This window comes from Apis florea, unplaced genomic scaffold, assembly GCF_048593485.1.
Source record: "Apis florea isolate Af1SG1 unplaced genomic scaffold, ASM4859348v1 contig_3078_pilon, whole genome shotgun sequence".
NCBI lineage: Eukaryota > Metazoa > Arthropoda > Insecta > Hymenoptera > Apidae > Apis > Apis florea.
The window spans coordinates 3,036,456-3,054,752 of NW_028256702.1; the positions used below are offsets into that span (position 1 = coordinate 3,036,456).

The 18,297-nt window shown below is 23.0% G+C and overlaps 1 long non-coding RNA gene across 4 annotated transcripts; it reads left to right on the forward strand.

The window, feature by feature from the left end:
• The first annotated feature begins 135 nt into the window (after window positions 1–135).
• LOC116415001 (uncharacterized) lies at window positions 136–11,163 on the forward strand. Of its 4 annotated transcripts, XR_015292187.1 has the most exons (4): window positions 136–4,811; window positions 5,921–6,279; window positions 6,772–8,433; window positions 10,466–11,163. It is a non-coding gene; the product is annotated as an uncharacterized LOC116415001 (long non-coding RNA). The 4 variants fall into 4 exon arrangements; XR_015292186.1 differs by lacking the exon at window positions 10,466–11,163 and having other exon boundaries at window positions 6,772–8,963; XR_015292188.1 differs by lacking the exon at window positions 10,466–11,163 and having other exon boundaries at window positions 6,432–6,872.
• The last annotated feature ends 7,134 nt before the right edge of the window (window positions 11,164–18,297 follow it).

Genomic DNA, 18,297 nt, shown 5'->3' on the forward strand with positions numbered 1-18,297 from the left:
CTTTATTAAATAGTTCAAGAATTATTTGAATACAAATTTGTGAATTTGGGGGATTTTTGCAAGTTAAATAATGATACTGAATTTTTACAATCAATTTGATTGGTTAAAATATCAGTGCGTATCAAATTTAAATTATCTTTCTTTTTAAAACTAATTTCTTTAATTTCTTAAAAAAAAATTCTTTTTTATCAATTATAATGGAAAAATATTCTTTTGTAAAGAAAATATATTTAAATTTAAAATTTGTTTTACCAAAAAAAAATATATATTTTTTATTTAATTATTTAATAACTATATAAATTACTATATTACATGTATACAATATTAAGTGTGAAAGAATGAAAGAATTCTATGACAAGAATTAAAGATTAAAACTTTATATATTTTTTTTATACTTTACAATGGATTGAAATTAAAATCTAACCAAACTCAAACTTAATACTCGCGAAATGATTAAATACAAGGAAAAGGATAAAGGATAAGTTTGCATATTTTTTTGTCTATTATTACTTTGACAGTTTGTTTTATTTAGTCATAACCTGAAATTTTACAAATATTAATGTAATTTGTTTAAAATTAAGTTATAGACATTTCGGATTTTGATTCGAAATTTATAATACTTATAATATTAGTTGTTTGTATATAAACTTTAAACCATATATTTATAAATATGGCCTATGTATAAAAATCCATGAATTAAATTAAAGCAAAATAACAAGAAAAATGTGATATCAAAAAAAAATTCAAAATAATAAATATTGTATCAAACATTACAAGCAGCTATATAAATTACATATCAGAATTCATTTCTGTGAATAATTTTTTAATAATTATTAATAATTGTTGTTATTGCAAATATGTTATATGAAGAAATACAAAGAATGACAAAAGCATTATCCTGATAAACTAAAAAGCTTTATAATTACTTTAAAATTTTATTCATCCAAAGCATATAATTATGTTAAAGATTTATATTATCATATCTTATCCTGAAATCTCTATATAAGAAGTAAATTTATCAAAACTATTTTATTTTGCAATCAATAATTATAAAAAGTATAATAATTTTATTATAATAGTTTAATACTGTTCTTTATTATTTTTTTTTAAATTAAAATTAGTTATAACAAATTACAAATTGAATATCAATATTTCTATTAAAATTTAATTTTTTTTTTGAAATTATAATTTTCAAGATATATATTACAATGTTAAAATTATATAAAATTATAAGATTAAAAATGAGAAAGAATTATAAAATATATTAAGCATATATTAAAATAAAATAAAATATATATTTCAGATTGAACAATTAATAATTAAAAATTAAATTGGATATTATATATAAATAAAAATATAAATATTTATATATTATTTTGAGAGTACACAAAATTTTCGATCATCATTTTACTCATATGTGATGTCACGTAAATGATTTTATCTTCATGCAATTATCTGAAGCCATGTTTATAAATACAATAATTATAAATTTATCCATATTTTTATAATTTTCATAAGAAGAAAATAAAAATTGAAAAAAAAGTTTCCATAAATATATAGAAGAAAAATTAGGAAACAAAAAATAAAATTTTTTTCCCATAAATCTGAGAAAAAAAAATGTTTTCTTAAAATTTATTTTAAATTGTGAAAAAAATATAAACTCAATGTAATTTAATATTTTAATATTTTAATATTTTTATGTTTAGTATTTTATCAATTTTTATTTTAGTTTTGGTCTTTTGTAATAAATAACTAGGAATATTTGTAATAAGTTATTTAGATTTTCTTTTGTCATCATTATATTTTATTATTATAATAAATACAATTGTATTAATTTAATGAATCAATTTAATTTGTATATATCAATTTTATAAAAAATAAAAAAAATAAAAAATTACAATATTTGGAAAATTAAATATTAAAAATTTTTAGAATATGATTTTTTCTTATTTCTTTAGATTATTAATTTTGATCGAATTTTACTATTAGATTATACTAATATTTATTATAAGTATCAGATTTATTCAATTAAATTTTTTTTCATTTTTCATTGTAAAATCTCTATATGCTTTTTATATTTTTTTTCTACATTTTTAGTCTAGTATCAATGTGATGTTTTTACAATATTAGTTTTCATAAAAATATTTGATATATTTTCTAAATATTTCAACAAAAATTACTTTCTTAGGATATTCCTATATTTCATATTAAACTCAACTTATATATTCAATTTAACTCATTATTATTATTATATAATTATTTATTGTTATTTATTACATTGATAAATGATACAAAGATTTTTTTTTAAATATTTTATCAATGGAATATTAATGTGATTTAAAGAATTTGAAACTAATTTATTATCATGCTAGCATTAAATCTTAAATTTAATATTATTATATTAATATCTAATTAATATTTAATTTTATATTCTGATAAAACAAATTTATGATTAAAAACAAATTAATAATGTTATTAAAGTTAAAAAATGAATAGAATTTATTTGAACAGAGATGACAGAAGAAAATACATTGATTATTAGTGTTTTTTTATTGTTTATCACAAATAATAAAAAATAAAGAAAAATTAATAGAATATAAAAATGTTAAAATTACATATCAAGTTTATATTTTTTTACAAAATGTAATTTTTAAAGGATATTCTTCTTTTTTTCAGATTTAAGAACATTTTTTTCTTATTTTTTTTGTATGTGATATTTTGAAAGTATATAAGTATATATTTTTCTATCTTTGTTTCTTTCTGATGAAAATTAGAAAAATATGGATAAGTTTATAATTATTCACAGTATTGTATATATGGTCTAAGTTTAAGATGTTACGCCATTTTGATTGCGAACATAAGTCATAGGCTATTATCATAAATTCATTATAAAATTATTAATTGAAAAGTTTTCTACTATAAGTTAAACACATAATATACATACTTTAAGAAATCAGCAAATTTTATGAATATATTTACTATATGTGAGCAAAGAAAATTGCGATGTAATTTGTATCGAAGTGAATATTCTTTTGGCATTTTTGAAGCAGCAACTGAATATAGAAACAAATCGAAGTGCATACTCGATATCTTAATATCGATATTTTTGGCATGAATTAAATGAATGAATTAAAGGATGGGAAATGTTTTGATATTTCCTACACAATTGTCATAATCGTTATTTTGTTTCTACTTATGTTAACATAATTTTTATTACTATACAATTCTATTTAAAAGAAATAAACAATAATTTTTGATTGAACTTTATTTGAGAATAAAATTATTAACTTTTTTTTATTTCTAGTTTTTGATTTATAGAATTCAAAAATATTAATTCATTAACATAAAATTAAGTTTAGAAATGCATTGGTGCTTTTTTATTTGACAAATTATTAGAACACCATATTGATTTATGTTTGTTCAATGAGTGAAATCGTGTGATGATCATTATTTAAATTTATTAAATAATATCTTCAAAATTGAAAAATTGATAAATTTTTTTTTTATCGTAAGTAACAAAATCTAACAATGATTATTATAAATAAATTGATTACTGTAATAAATTTTAAATAATAAATTATTTTTATTGAATCGATTCAATATTGTATAAATAATTATATTATTATACGAATATATATATTTTATTATGTGAATTAATCAAAAAAATAAAAGATGTATAATACATGCAATCGAAATTTGATTTATCGCTTCTAAATGGCTTTATCTATTTGCAAACTATTTATTGAACAGATTAGATATAAATTAGTATGATGTTTTAATAATTTATGAAATATTCAATTTATCAAGTATAGTATATTATCAATTTATAAAATCGATAATTTTATATAGAAATAAGTTTTGAATTGATAGATTCTTAAACTTAAAATTAATATATTTGGATTTTATTCGTTAAAAACTATTATAAAAAATACAAAAGAAAATTAATAATTTTTGACACTATAAAATAAAGTTTAATTATAATTTTGATTTTCATAATATGTTAAATTTGTGGACAAGTTTCTTTTTTTAAGCTATCTAAAATTGTATTTATCTTTTTATTTATTATTGTAATTATTTTTGTTATTGTTATTGTTAAATTATTTTTATTTTCTTACAGATTTAAAAAAATAATGAGTATACCAATCTCTGAAATATATATATATTTTTTTTAAAAAGAAGATAAAATGAGCTGAAGATAGTGTAAGAGAAGTTAGAATAGAGAAAAAAAATATAAGAATGAACTGAATACAGTGAAAAAAATATATGTACATGTAACATATAAACATATGTGTATGTGTAAATAAAATTTTGATAGATGATAAAAGATAAATAAGAAGATGGACAAAAATAAGAAAGCTTTCAAAATAATAAAACAAAATAAAGTAAATGAATAAATGGATATTGAAATATATTATTTTAGTAGCAAGTGAAGTACGAAAAAGAAATTGAGAGATAAAATAGAGATAGGAAAAGAAAGAATAAAAATAAAAAAAAAAAAAAGAAAAAAAAAGAAAAAGAAGAAAATCAGAAATTACATTAAAAAACTATTTGTATATTAAAAGTAATACTATCTATAATACTATTTAAATAATAATAAAAATACATAATAAAATATAATACTTAAGACTAATACTGAAGAACAAGAAGAGAAAAAGGTATATCAATAAAAATTGAAGAGGAATGCTTGAGAAAAAAAAGCAAGTTAATGAGAAGCAAATAGAGGAATATTATACTTTCGTGTGAATTGGATTTTAATAATATTATAAATCAATTCTATAAATATAGTTTCAACATCAATAAATAAATAGAAAGTAAATGTTTCTGCCGAACAAATATGAGTACAAAGTATATTGTATATTGTTTAAATATCCATCATGAATGACAAAAAAAGAAAAGTTGAAATAATAGATAAACATAATTTAAGAATTTAATTAATCAAGAAATTTTTAAAGATAATTTATGAACTAAGTCAAATTAGCTTAGTTTTTGATTAAAGTATATATAAAATAATATATATAAAGTATATATAATCTAGAAAATAGTTAAGCCTCTCAACATGTTTTATTTTGGATAATTATTTATAAAAAAAATACCATTGATTTTCATGATCTTCTAATATGTTGTTAAGATTATCATCATGAATAATGTTATGAAAATTTTAGTTACCATTGTTGAAGAATTATGATCAAAAAAGATATATAAATTTAGGAATAAATACATAATTTTTAGAATATCATTTATATTTAATAGAATGTATAGAAAATTTAATGCACTTTTTTTATTGAATTTTATGCTATGTTTCTACATTTCTTATTGATTTTGAGATTGACTTTTTATGACTTCTCAACAAAAAAGATGAAGTAATCAATAATTGATAATCAATATATAATCAACAGATCATTGTATTTGAATGTTATACAATATATATATATATACACATATATATTTTGTCATTTTAAAATGAAATTCTATGAATTTTTTGTTTTGATAACAAGATATGAGTTTATTTATTAAGCATTTATACAAAAAAAATATTATTTATAAAAGAATAAAATGTTTGTGATATAAAAATATATTGTTGAATTTGTGAGAATTTTTTTCATTTTTTATATTATTATTAATGATTATTAATAACATTTTAATAATATTAATAATATTATAATATTTAATAATATTAATAACATTTTAATAATTATGTATTTTATAAATAACAATCGAAATTAATAAAATAGCTTGAAAATACTTGAAAAATATTTAAAATTTTGAAAATTTCTTCATATTTCTTCATATAATTCATTTTTTACAATATACAATATACAATATTTATATATTTTCAACATATACTATATGCAATGATGGATTCTTTTTTCTATTCTATAAAAATTTAACTTAATCCAAGTTCTATTTTAATTTTTTTCAGAAGTAAATTAGACTAAATTTTTTTATATGGTGGAAATAAAACTAAGAGAATAAAATACATTTCTATAATATATATATGTTCATAATATATGAATATTTATTTTTAATTTAAAAGAAAACCTTAAGAAATGCTTGTATATATAATAGCAGTAAATATCTCAAAAATTAAAAAAGTTTGTTTATTATATATATAAAAAAAAATTCAAAGTGATGATTTTAACAATTTTCAAAATTATTGAATATGGTTTCCTTTTTATATTAATAATTTTTTAGTAAAGAACGATTGATAAATAAAAAATTTATAATATTATTCAGCATGATGATCGTAATAATATATTAAAAAATCATTGAGATCAAAAGGTGATATTTTTTTATAAATATTTATCTTATTTTATATTTTTATGTATATTTCATATATTCTAAGAAAATCATAATTTTTTTAAAAATTATTGACGCACTTTCCTTTGTAAATATGCACTATGTCATGTTTTTTTTTCATTTGTATACACTAGGAATGGATTAAGATTAAAAAAAAAATATCAAAGGAAAACTGAATAAAATTCAATCCACTTATTATAATGACTCAAAAGAAGGATAAGAGAGATTCACGATTAATAAGAGATACCGAAGAAAAAAAATATTAATTGATAGATACTTGATTGATTCTGAATCAAAAAATTTGTAAATTTTGGAGTATTCTTATAAATGAAAAGTATTAAACAACAAAAATTCCAAGTTTTATTTTGAATCTCTTGTACATTTTGATGAATAGAGCAGATTAGCATTCTATGAACACTATTCTCAGTTCTCAAATTTAAATTAAAACTAAATTTTCTTATAAATTTGTTATAGGAATAGATATCATTCAAACATGAAGATGTTAAATAATTAAAAACAGAAAATGGAAAAATAAAATAATATAAATATATATAGAAAAAAAAAAAAATAAAGAATGAAAGAAGCTATAAGAAAGAGTACAAAGAAAGATGAGTAAATATAAAAATTTGAACGCAATAATCATGAAAGTATAAATAAAAAAATAACAACATGCTCAATGATTTTCATTCTTAACAATTCAAAGAAATGGAATATAAATCTTGAAGGATATTGACATAAGTTGGAAAATAATAAAAATATATAAAGAGATAATAAAAAAATAATGAGAAATTTTAAAAGTAAAGATCACAAAAATGGAGACAAATAAAACTAAGAAATGAATAAAGATAATGGACAATTCAGTACGTATTTAAAAGAAAAGGAGAAAGAAAAAATATTATCATATAATTTGGGATTAGGAAGAATTTATTAAGAAATTTGAAAACTAGATAAATCTAATCAAAAGCTATATGCATTAGATGCATTGAAAAGAAGACAAATTAGAAATAACAAGACTGTATATGAATAAAAAAAATTATATTAAAATATAAATATATTAATATAATAAAATATTAAAATTTATTAACATTAAGATTACTAATTGAATGTAGACATATATAATTAAATATTAGTCTTATAGAAGCAATAAAATAATGTTATAAATGTTTAAGATTTGGCCAGCTAATATATTTGTGCATAAGAGCGAAATATTATATATAATATCTAATTTGATTATTTTGAATTATTTTGAAAACTATTAAAGTAAACTTTATGAGAATATTAAGATATGAAATTTTAAGGATATGGTTTTAAAGAAAATAAAGTATGTATTTTTTTGTGAGTTATTTCAGAGATTTCGAGATCATCTTTTAAATGAAATGATTTTTAATTTGATTTTTTTAAATAGAACAATCTACTTTTCATATCATAAATTGCTAGATTATCAAAATCTGAATAAAAATGTATTGATTTTCATATGTCTTAAATCTAATAATTAAAATAACTAACATAGTAAAATGTTAGTCATGAACAGAATAATCATAAAAATTATTTATTGCAATCAATTCATTGAATTCTGTTATAATCAAAGATAATCGTGATTATTTTACATAATATGTAGGACAATTATTATGCTAAAATCATAATTGATAAGCAAATATATTGTGATATATCTGTTAACAAATCTAATAATATATAAAAAAAAACTTGTGTATTTTCATTCTTCAAATATTCATTAATTTCTTTTTTTTATAATAATAATAAAAATATTAATAAAAACTAATTTTCACAGAAAATTTTTAATAATTATAATGTTGCATTATAGCATGAGATATAATCTTAAAATAGAATTACTACATTGTAATAAACATAAATATAGTATTTTTTTTTTCTTTTTTAGTTGAATGTATAATGTTTTTTTCAAAGATAATTTGATCTATTAAAAAGCTATGAAAGTAAAGAATTAGCATAATTGGTTCAACATTTAATTTCTTCTTAGATATTTTTAGATCCTTGTACATGAGTTCATTGATTATCATAGATTTGGATTGAAATCATTGAAGGATCTCAATATTAAAATAAAAATTGATTATATTCTACAATTGAAATCGATACAAATTTTTTAATTGGCTTTATAAAGTGAGTTTACTTTTTTAAAGTTTAAAATTTATTTAGGAATCAATAGAATTTATTTTTATTTTTAAAAAAATTTAGTCTTGATATGATGTTTTCAAATTAATCTTTGGTTTAATAGAATTTTTAAGATTTTAAGTATTATTTGTAATCATCAGTATCATTTTTAAATGAGATTTAATTGGGATTTTTGTATTGTTTAGTATTATTTAAGGATATGTTTATATAAAATGAAAATAACATATTAAATTTGTTTTTATTTATGTTGATATGCCACTATTGCTATAATGTTATTTAGATATTCTTGAAGAATTGTAAAAGCTATTTGGGGATCTTTAGCTGCAGAGTTATAATAGAATTACTTGTAGTTGATATGTCGAAACATACAGATAGAATATGAGAATGATTCAAAAACAAATACTGTAATATATTATTGTAATACATTAGCTTCAATAGGAAAAACTGCAATTGTTACATGTAAAAATTTTCTGTTATTTAAATAATAATGTATAATTAAATAGAGACCATACAATATCTTTTTGAATTTGAATATAATAATCTAGCATATATCTTTATATACCAATATTTTATGTTCAGGAATATTGTTGAGCAGTATTTTTTTTCTTTTTTCCAATTCTCGACTAATGTTATATATAATTTGATATACTTGTTTTATTATTGAATGTCGTTTCTGAAATTTAAATTGATTTGTAATGATCATTGTTTCTTCTAATATAATAGGCAGCTTATTTAGCATTTTTTTTTAAAAGTAAAGTTTGAATAGACTTGGTAAAAGACTGATAAGATTTTTTGAATAGAAATTTTTCTAATTTACGAATGAATACAATAACTAATAGTTTCCATAAGGATGGATATAAGTAAGAAAAATGGTATTAAAAATGAATATTATTGTTTTTTTTGTTAGATTAGATTAATTTTAGCTCTTTGATCATTTTATCATTTATTGTCTTGGAGCCTTTTTTTTTTAGAAATTTAGATTTATATAATCATTTTTTTAATTTGGAAAAAAAATTTGATAAAAAAGGCTTGATAGTGATTTGAAATATATTCAAATATTTTGGTTTGAATATAATAAATAAGAAGCGAATGAGATTATCTGTAGGATTCCATGCTTAACTATAATGTGGAAAATGAAGAGGAAAGAAAAATTATTTGTTTGACTAGTCTTTTGACAACTCTCCAAAGAGTAATTAATATTGAATTTAGGAGATAAATTCTTTAATTATTTTTGAAAAGATTTTTTGAATTCTCTTATTTTTGCTTCACTTCAGAATATTTGCCATAACTTAATTTTTTTCTTTGATTTTTTTTTATAACATTCATAATATTTAAATTATATATTCTAGCTTAGGAGAAAAAGAATTTATTATTATATTGTGAGTCAACTATAGCATCTATATTTTCGTTTGTTTTTTAATATCATCATTGATCATTAATATCATATTAAAAAATTTCATAAAAATCAATTTGTGAATTTATTATGAATTGAGATAGTTAATGAATAATAAAATTGATAATTGTAAAACTGATGATCGAAGCTCTAAAAAGAAATTAAATTTAAATATATCTCGGACATATCAAAGATATTTTTAAATCAAAGAAATCCAACAAATCGAATAATTTATTTGTAAGTTAATATATGAATTCACTGAAATTGTTTAAGTCATTTGATAAAATATTTTTGAACAGTAATCTATCTTTTAAAGTGATGATTCTATTATTCTATTGCATATCTTATTTAGTATTAAAGTTACTTCTTGATATAAATTTGTGACTCAGATTTTCAAAAAAAGTTATTAAAATTTTTTTATTAAAGTTATTCATTTTTAAAAAATACTTAGAGAATATAATAAAAAATACAGAAAATAGCAAATATTATTATATTATATTTGGACTATATTATATTATATTTGGATTATATCAATTTTGAATCATAACATTAGAGTTATTAAAATTGTAACATAATTAATAGAAGTGATTTTTTTTGACACGAACTTTTTTTTTTTTTTTAATGTAGGGGAAATTCTCATAGATCTTTTGAGAAAGGGAAAGGCCTGAATAATGCCGGATTTTTATTGGCTAAAACACTCCACGGTGATCTTCCATTGCCACTTCCGGAAAATACTGGAAATTCTTTACGAATACCTCCGGTACTCTATGCGCTTTGCTTTATTGGAGTTCCCGGAGAGGACGGATGTCCTTGTTGCCCTCTCAAAAAGTTCATTTGACGGAGTTACATTAATGCTGCCGTCTTCTTGGACCGCCATTTATGATGTTAGCACGGACTGCCATCCATACAATAATATATAAATAAGATTTCATTACGATATTGCTATAGATTCTTTCACATATTAGAAACGAATCCGCGTAGTACCGCATGTAGAAAATGGCCAAACCGGCGTTATTCGAATTGCAAATAACTGACCCATTACGCATTCTAAGGATCGTGGTTTTGTCTGAAAATACTTTATATATTTTTCTACGATTTTTTTGATCGAGAATTAGCATGGATCAATATTGCTTCCGCAATGATACTATTGTCTATTGGCATCCCGCATGTAATAATCTAATATTCGTTTCTTATTATGATTTCTGTAAATGAGTGCTTGGAAAGTGCTACAGGTCTTTTCTGAAATTGTGGGTGCGTTTCGCAATTTACTCTTATAATTCTATCTTTGTTTAAAAAATTGTAAAAAATATACACAATGGAAATAATTTATTAGATTTTAGCATTTATTAGTTTTGCCTGTTCTTAGACATAATAACTCGGCTGAAAAGGTTTTCTGAAGACGTTTTAATACATTTTACGAGCTTGCATCAACTCGGCAATAGTCAAATTTCTAAATTCTCTCTGATTTTTCGAATCTCTATTCGTTTTTATGCATGAATTATTAAATCTAATATAAAGCTATAATCTGAAGCAGATATACATACATATTCATATACTTTTGCAATAAATTGTTTTCTTGTTAACAACTCGTTAAGACAATTTTTATATTCTATAGTTGTCGATTTATTCTCTGAAACAGGTCACTCATTAGTACTTGCTGCTAATCACGTGGACCATCACAGAAGAATGATTGTAGAGATTGAGAACCCGCACTACGAGATATACAATCGGCCGAATTATTATGTATCATGTAACGCCATGCTTGATGATCGCATATGCCTTGTATTTCCACAACTCTATTAACCATGAAGATCTTTCATCTGCTAGGTGAATCATTTATTCATACAAGCACGATGATGAAATCTGACTTGTAATAATACTTATGAATAATGTTTAAAGTAAGCAGCTTTAACCTTTGACATCAATTGCGTTAGTAAAAGCGTATCATAAAGCTCCAACTGTTAAAGAGAAATTAATTTGAGTGGAACTATTTTGAATTTCGCGCAGAGTAGCCATGCTTTATACAATAATACATATACTCCGTTTCTCGAAGGTATCGGAGAAGCTATGTAACTCTGTGTCTTCTATGTTTGCTGCGCGGCGCAAAATTTTGAGAACTATTAATTGTTCTAAATCCAATCGAAATAACATTTAATCAGAATAGATTTCCTGAAGGACTGATTCGTTTCATTCTAATTGAATTTTTCACAAATTTTGCATGCGAATTTGCCTAAGTAATTGTCCAAACTGATACTATTAATCCTAACGAATCGTAAATCTATTTCGAATAATATCGCTTGTTCAGTCATGTATGGTAAAAATGATAGAAAATTGAAGCTCATTATCAGTGGTCGATTATAATAAATCTAATATTTTAGGATTCTTTTCAGCTGCTATTTCTATCTGAACAATAATGGGAATCAGCTAAAATGGTTAAATAATTGGAAGCCCATTTTCGCAAAAGAAATTTAGTTTGTCTTAGTCCGATATCTCCCATTATTTGTACTAAAGTTTCAAAGTATTATCCACATTTGTTAGTAAATCATCGACATAAAAGTTTTTCATTATGATTCGACTGTTCTCTGGAAAGATTTTAGCTCATCGGATTCCTATTTCTCGTAATACGCATATGGCTAGAAATAATGCAGACGTGGTATCATAGATGTTTGCATTTAATTCATATATATTCTGGTTCGTTCCAATTCGATCACAAAATACGTTGAAATTTGCGATCCTCGATTCTAATTAATATATTTGGCGATATATTTTTTTCTATATGACTATACTTACATGACATATTTGTATTGGCAAAGTAAAATAGAAAATAAATCGTCCTGAACGGTCTTATGATACTATCTTAGTATCATTTAACAATAGGCCCGATGAAGTTTTTACTAATCCATTCGTTATCGTGCTACTAATCTTGGAGGCAGCGTGGTATGATAGATAGTATGAATGATCTTCCTCATCTTGAAACGTTAGTTGAATCATATGTTTTCTAATCTTTCATACTCTGTCAAAATAAATAATATTGTGCTTGCAATTGCGGTTGCTTGATGTCTGACTAATTTTCTCTCAAATACAATTGCTTCCTATTCGCACGAATCAATTAATTAAAGTATGCTATTTTGAAAACAATATACTAACTATGTAACGCCCATCTGTTGTTTATTGTATGTTTTCTGAGAATTTTACAATAATTTTTCCTTGCTCGAATTTTGCAGATATTTTTTCTATTTTCCAAAATTTGGCAAGTTTATCCAAATTCAAATTTCTAGTTAGGTGATATCTGACGTGTTTTTTTTTGGTTATGCCATGTGAATGTATTGAGCATCCAATCGAATTGAATCTTTTATAAGCGAGGACTTGCTCGGTGTTGATTTATGCAACAATGTTCAAAATAAGTCTGTGCTGATGAACATATCTATTTTTCTATACTGATTAAATTGAGACTAATGCATGGTTAATGTGTGGATGTATTTCTAGTGTATTTCTAAATTTTTCTTTGTTAATGAAAGCAAATCTATAGTAATTTTATCTATAATCAGGTAAGAAATGTGCTAAAATTATTATATTTGGAAGAAATGCTAAGTAGATAATACAGAATTAACTGAACCTTCAATATTCGAAACATTTCATTCCATTTATATTTTATTCCTATATTTTGTTATTTCTGGATAATAAAATTACATTGAGAATTTGAATTTTAATTCGGCATTTCTTGGCTATCCTTCACATAAACAACCGTGGTTGATGATATGGCATATTTCCTCAACCAGGAACGAGCCGTAACATTTACGATCCAGGATGAAGCTGATGAGGTATCCTTTGTCGAACTATTCTTTCCATTGAAGAGGCTTTGAATTTTTCTAGTTCAGATTGTCTCGATGTAATAATGTGTGATGTTTCCGTGTTTGTTTTACAAAATCGTGTACGTATTCAGATTATAAATAATTAAAGCAAAGTTTCGCCTATACAATTTTTGGTTTTTTCGTCTAAACTTAATTCTTTAAATTTTTTGAACATACAGAGAAAACATTAACTACCACGCCGTCGCTTGCTCTGGTCGATTCGCAGGAGAATTCGTCGGATATTGCTGCTAATTATTTGTTAGGTGTTTCTGTTTCTGTTGATTATCTGTCGCGAATTATTTGAACTCTCCAAATATGTTTCCGCTCTTTTAAAACTTCGTGGAAATTCTTTAAACGTAGGGGTTAAGGACAAGACTTGTGAAGCGATTTTTGAGTGGTCGAGTCTGGTCTTTATTTTCAATAGTTCGAGTACTAACAATAATTTATGAGCGGGCATGGTTTTCTTAACGCTTTTCAGATCTTTAATTTAAACAAAGATACCACAGCAACGGACACTTTACAAGTCACACTTACACTATGCGATGGACCATCACGGAAGCGAGCGCTAAAGGTCCTAACGCTGCAATGCGATCTCGAACCGCCCTTCAACGCGACAATTGATTTCTTCCAACCTCCTCTCAGTATGCATTTTCACGAAAAGATTGGAGGAAAAACGAAGGCTTGCAACAGTCTTGCAGTTGAATTAGAATAGAAGATTAACAGAATTCAGCGACGATACAGTTTTTCAAAATACAATCACACAATCAGCTGCAAAGAGTTAAAGTATCACCATTCGTTCAGAGCTCATAATATAAACGATTATACACTTCTTACGGTAGTAGGTGATCCTTCGAGCAGTAACATCATTACATGTGTACAATATCCAAAATCATTCATGCCTTTGACTTTAATAGTAGGTTTACGTGTTAAATCTAATGATCGTTCTTGCCATTAATGTTATTGCTTCTAATTTTCTTGTAAGCATATAGTACTATGGTATCCCACGATTGTACGGATTCATTTAATTTCTCTAATGCGAAAAGATGATTTTTTGCATGATCAATGAATTATGTGAAATCTTAGCGCGATGGAAGATCTGTTTCTAATTGGTGACAGATTTAAAAGTGCGTCCGCATAATAAATAGAAAGATTCGTGTTTTTGTTATATCGCGTTCGTGAACTTCCTTGTAATTCATTTTGGATAAGCTTAAGGATTGAATCGTGCGAGTAACGTGAATCTTTAATGACAAATAATGAAATCTTTGTAAATCCGATAAAGGTTCATTATTTTGAATGAAACTTTTAATGAAACAAACATATCTTTGAAACTTTCAATTCTTCCGTCAAAAATTGGCAATTTTATTTGGGTTAAAATTGCTGAATACTGCTACTGGGTAAAGGAGAAAAACGCGACAGGTTCTAATAAAGGAAAATTTTTTTCTCTCTGTTGACACGCGTATGTCTTTTATGAAATCTTCTATCATTGGCCATTGAAATACGCATTTTCAAACTCGTCGCGATGAGTTGCGTGTTCTAATTCAATGTCTGCGACAATTTATTTTATGCTTTCTTGCGTATTTGTCGTATAAAGAACTGCAAGTCTCATATTGTTTTTTGAATACTATAAGCGTACTCTTCGAAATATTTCTTGAATCTCGTCTTGATCAAATCACAATCGTAATACTTTTAATTGAGCTTCCATCTCTGTTAACATAAAGACAAGAATTTGCTTACTGAAATTAAATGGGAGATTAGATTGAGGTTAAGTTGATTGCTTGATGCTTAAATTAGAATGCTGGCTATTTCGGGGCCGCAAGATGTTTGGTGCTGAATGTTACTGAATACGGGAGCTCGATGCAGCTTTTCGTGCTGATGATTGCGTTGATCTTCATTTTAAGTCGAATCAAGAACGCACTGGTTTCTGATATTAAAATAAATTTCTTGATGATAAGGATTCTTAATTACTGTTCATCACTGTTCACTCATTTCTGAATTGAACTTACTTTTGAATATTCACTTTTTGATTGTATTCGGCTGAATCCGGATCAAAGGAAATTGAATTAATTTGAATTTCAGATGATTAAATATGAGCCAATAAACTAAAATCTTTATCATTATTTCAATATTACATTCAATATTTTTTTATTCTTATGTAGAGAGAAATAATAATCAATCTAGACATCATATATTAATAATACGAATAAATATCACACGTTAATATCACATATTCATAAAAAATGTTTACATATTACAATTACTTTTTTTATGCTTCGAATAAATTACAAATTCACTAATTTGCATTTTTTATATTTTTATTTTTGATATACGAACCGAATATCAATGAATAGATTGAGATTAGAATATTTTAGTAATGAGAAAGATGAGACCTAGGCTTTTGTATTTTTATTTAATACATACATTTGTATTCTTGTTTAATAAACATTCGATTTTAGATATTGTTATATCATTTTTTTTTATCTTTAATTCTATTTTTCTAATGTCCATCATCAATTGAGCTGTTAGCAATGCTATTTCAGTAACATATTGCCACAGAGTCAAATTCAAAGTTTGATGAAATAATACATATTTAAATATATGTTTAAAATAAAGTTTTCAATCAAATAATCTTCATAAAAAATTAAGTTACAATAATAAATAATAAATAACAAATCGAAATAATTTTATTCAAAGAAATTAAAGTGAATAATGAATAAAAATATCGCTAGTATGCAATAGTAATATGAAAAAGAAAAGCAATATTTATATGATTTTTTTAATGGGTATAAAACGTAATATTAATATGATATAATTAAAATATAATATAGATATTAAATTTCAACTATTTTTTTTTTTTTTTTTTAGTAATCTTATATAAAAAAAAAAACATAAAAAAACATTGAATTCAAACGAAATAAAAATTGATGCATTAATCTGTAGAATTTAAATTGATTGTAATATTATTAATAATTTTTTTGTATATGTGAGAATAAGTAAGTTGTATACAAAAAAACATATTTAACCTTTCTGAAATTTTATGAAAGTGTGTTTTGATTTGTTTTTATGAATTTCAGTAAATAGCCAGATTGAATGTCATACAACAATTTAGCTATGAATTTAAATAAAATATTTATACAATGATTTATCTATGTTTCTAAATAAAGTGATGTATAGTATCAATATTCTGGAATTTTCTGAAATTTATTCGAGATAAATTTTTGTTAAATAATAATAATAATAATAATAATACGTACATTATATATTATACTAAAATTCAGAAGTAGTCATTTATATGTAAAAAAATATTAGTACATTTACTTTCATTGAGAGATCATGCAAGTAATATTGCAACATGGTGCTACCGCACACATAGCTAAACGTTCTTATTCTTTCGCCGTCTCTTATCTAATACAATATTAAAATGCTTATAACTAGTTAATTAAGCCTTATTGAATATATGTATATATGAACTTTTTTCATCATATTTTGATGTTTAAAATTCTTTCTCTAAAGATATTTTACATTTTTATAATATCCGTATATTTTAAAATTTTTTGAAATTTTGTGAAAATTTAAAACAATAAAAATGATAATCGTATATATAATTGTATATATAAATTTTTTTTTAAGTTGTTCACAAAAAGCGAAAAATCTGTTCTTTTTTTTTTTTTTTTTACAAAAATTAATCAATAGTTTAAATGAAACTTATCGCAATTCTTTTTTTATTATTTATAAAATGATATACATATTCAAAATTGATTTTTCATATAAAATTAAAATGCATATCGCTAAAGAGTTATTTATCATCATGTGGAAAATAAATATTTCAAGATTTTATTGTTATTTTTTAAGAATTAACTTTTAAATTATATTTTTTAAAATAAAAAGTTTTTAAAGAAAAATCAGATATTTAATAAGCAAACAAGAAGAAACATTATATATTTTGTTCGCTATAGATAAATATTAACAATAATATTTATTTGATTATCTACACATATTAAGAATGCATAATAATATAGGCAATATAGATAACAATAGTAGTAACTATTAGTAGTGTCTGCAATAGTAGTATTGTATTGGTTTTGGTGAATATAAGCTAATAACTGGGTACTTGTCAAATGTCCTTAGACAGATACCGTAACAAGTGGGATACTTTTTAAAGATGATGGATTGTATAACTATGATTACACGTGTAGAAAGTATGTCTATTAGAGAACAGAGTTTCTTACAAAGTCGCAGCAAATAATCATGTCCAACGGTCAGAGCACGATGAGATATTAGAACAAAATTATTGTAATTATCGTATCTGACATCGAATTACGATATGTTTACAATGAAATCTTCTTAGCAAGTGTCCTCAGAAAAATCCTTTCTTCATTCAATTGGAAGAATCACAGTTTCCCAATCCAATAGGTGGGGCCAATACGCCAATAACCAATAATATCGCGGCTAGTGTCTGGCGACATCCACCAAATTCGAGAAAATTCTTCGGTTGAGTGGTGATCTGTACACAAAAACCTCACGATAAACAGGGACAGATCGGCGCATCTTTTTTATAGATTCCTTAAACTAGAATAATGTTATTTGTCTTTGGAATCAGTCGCATCTGAA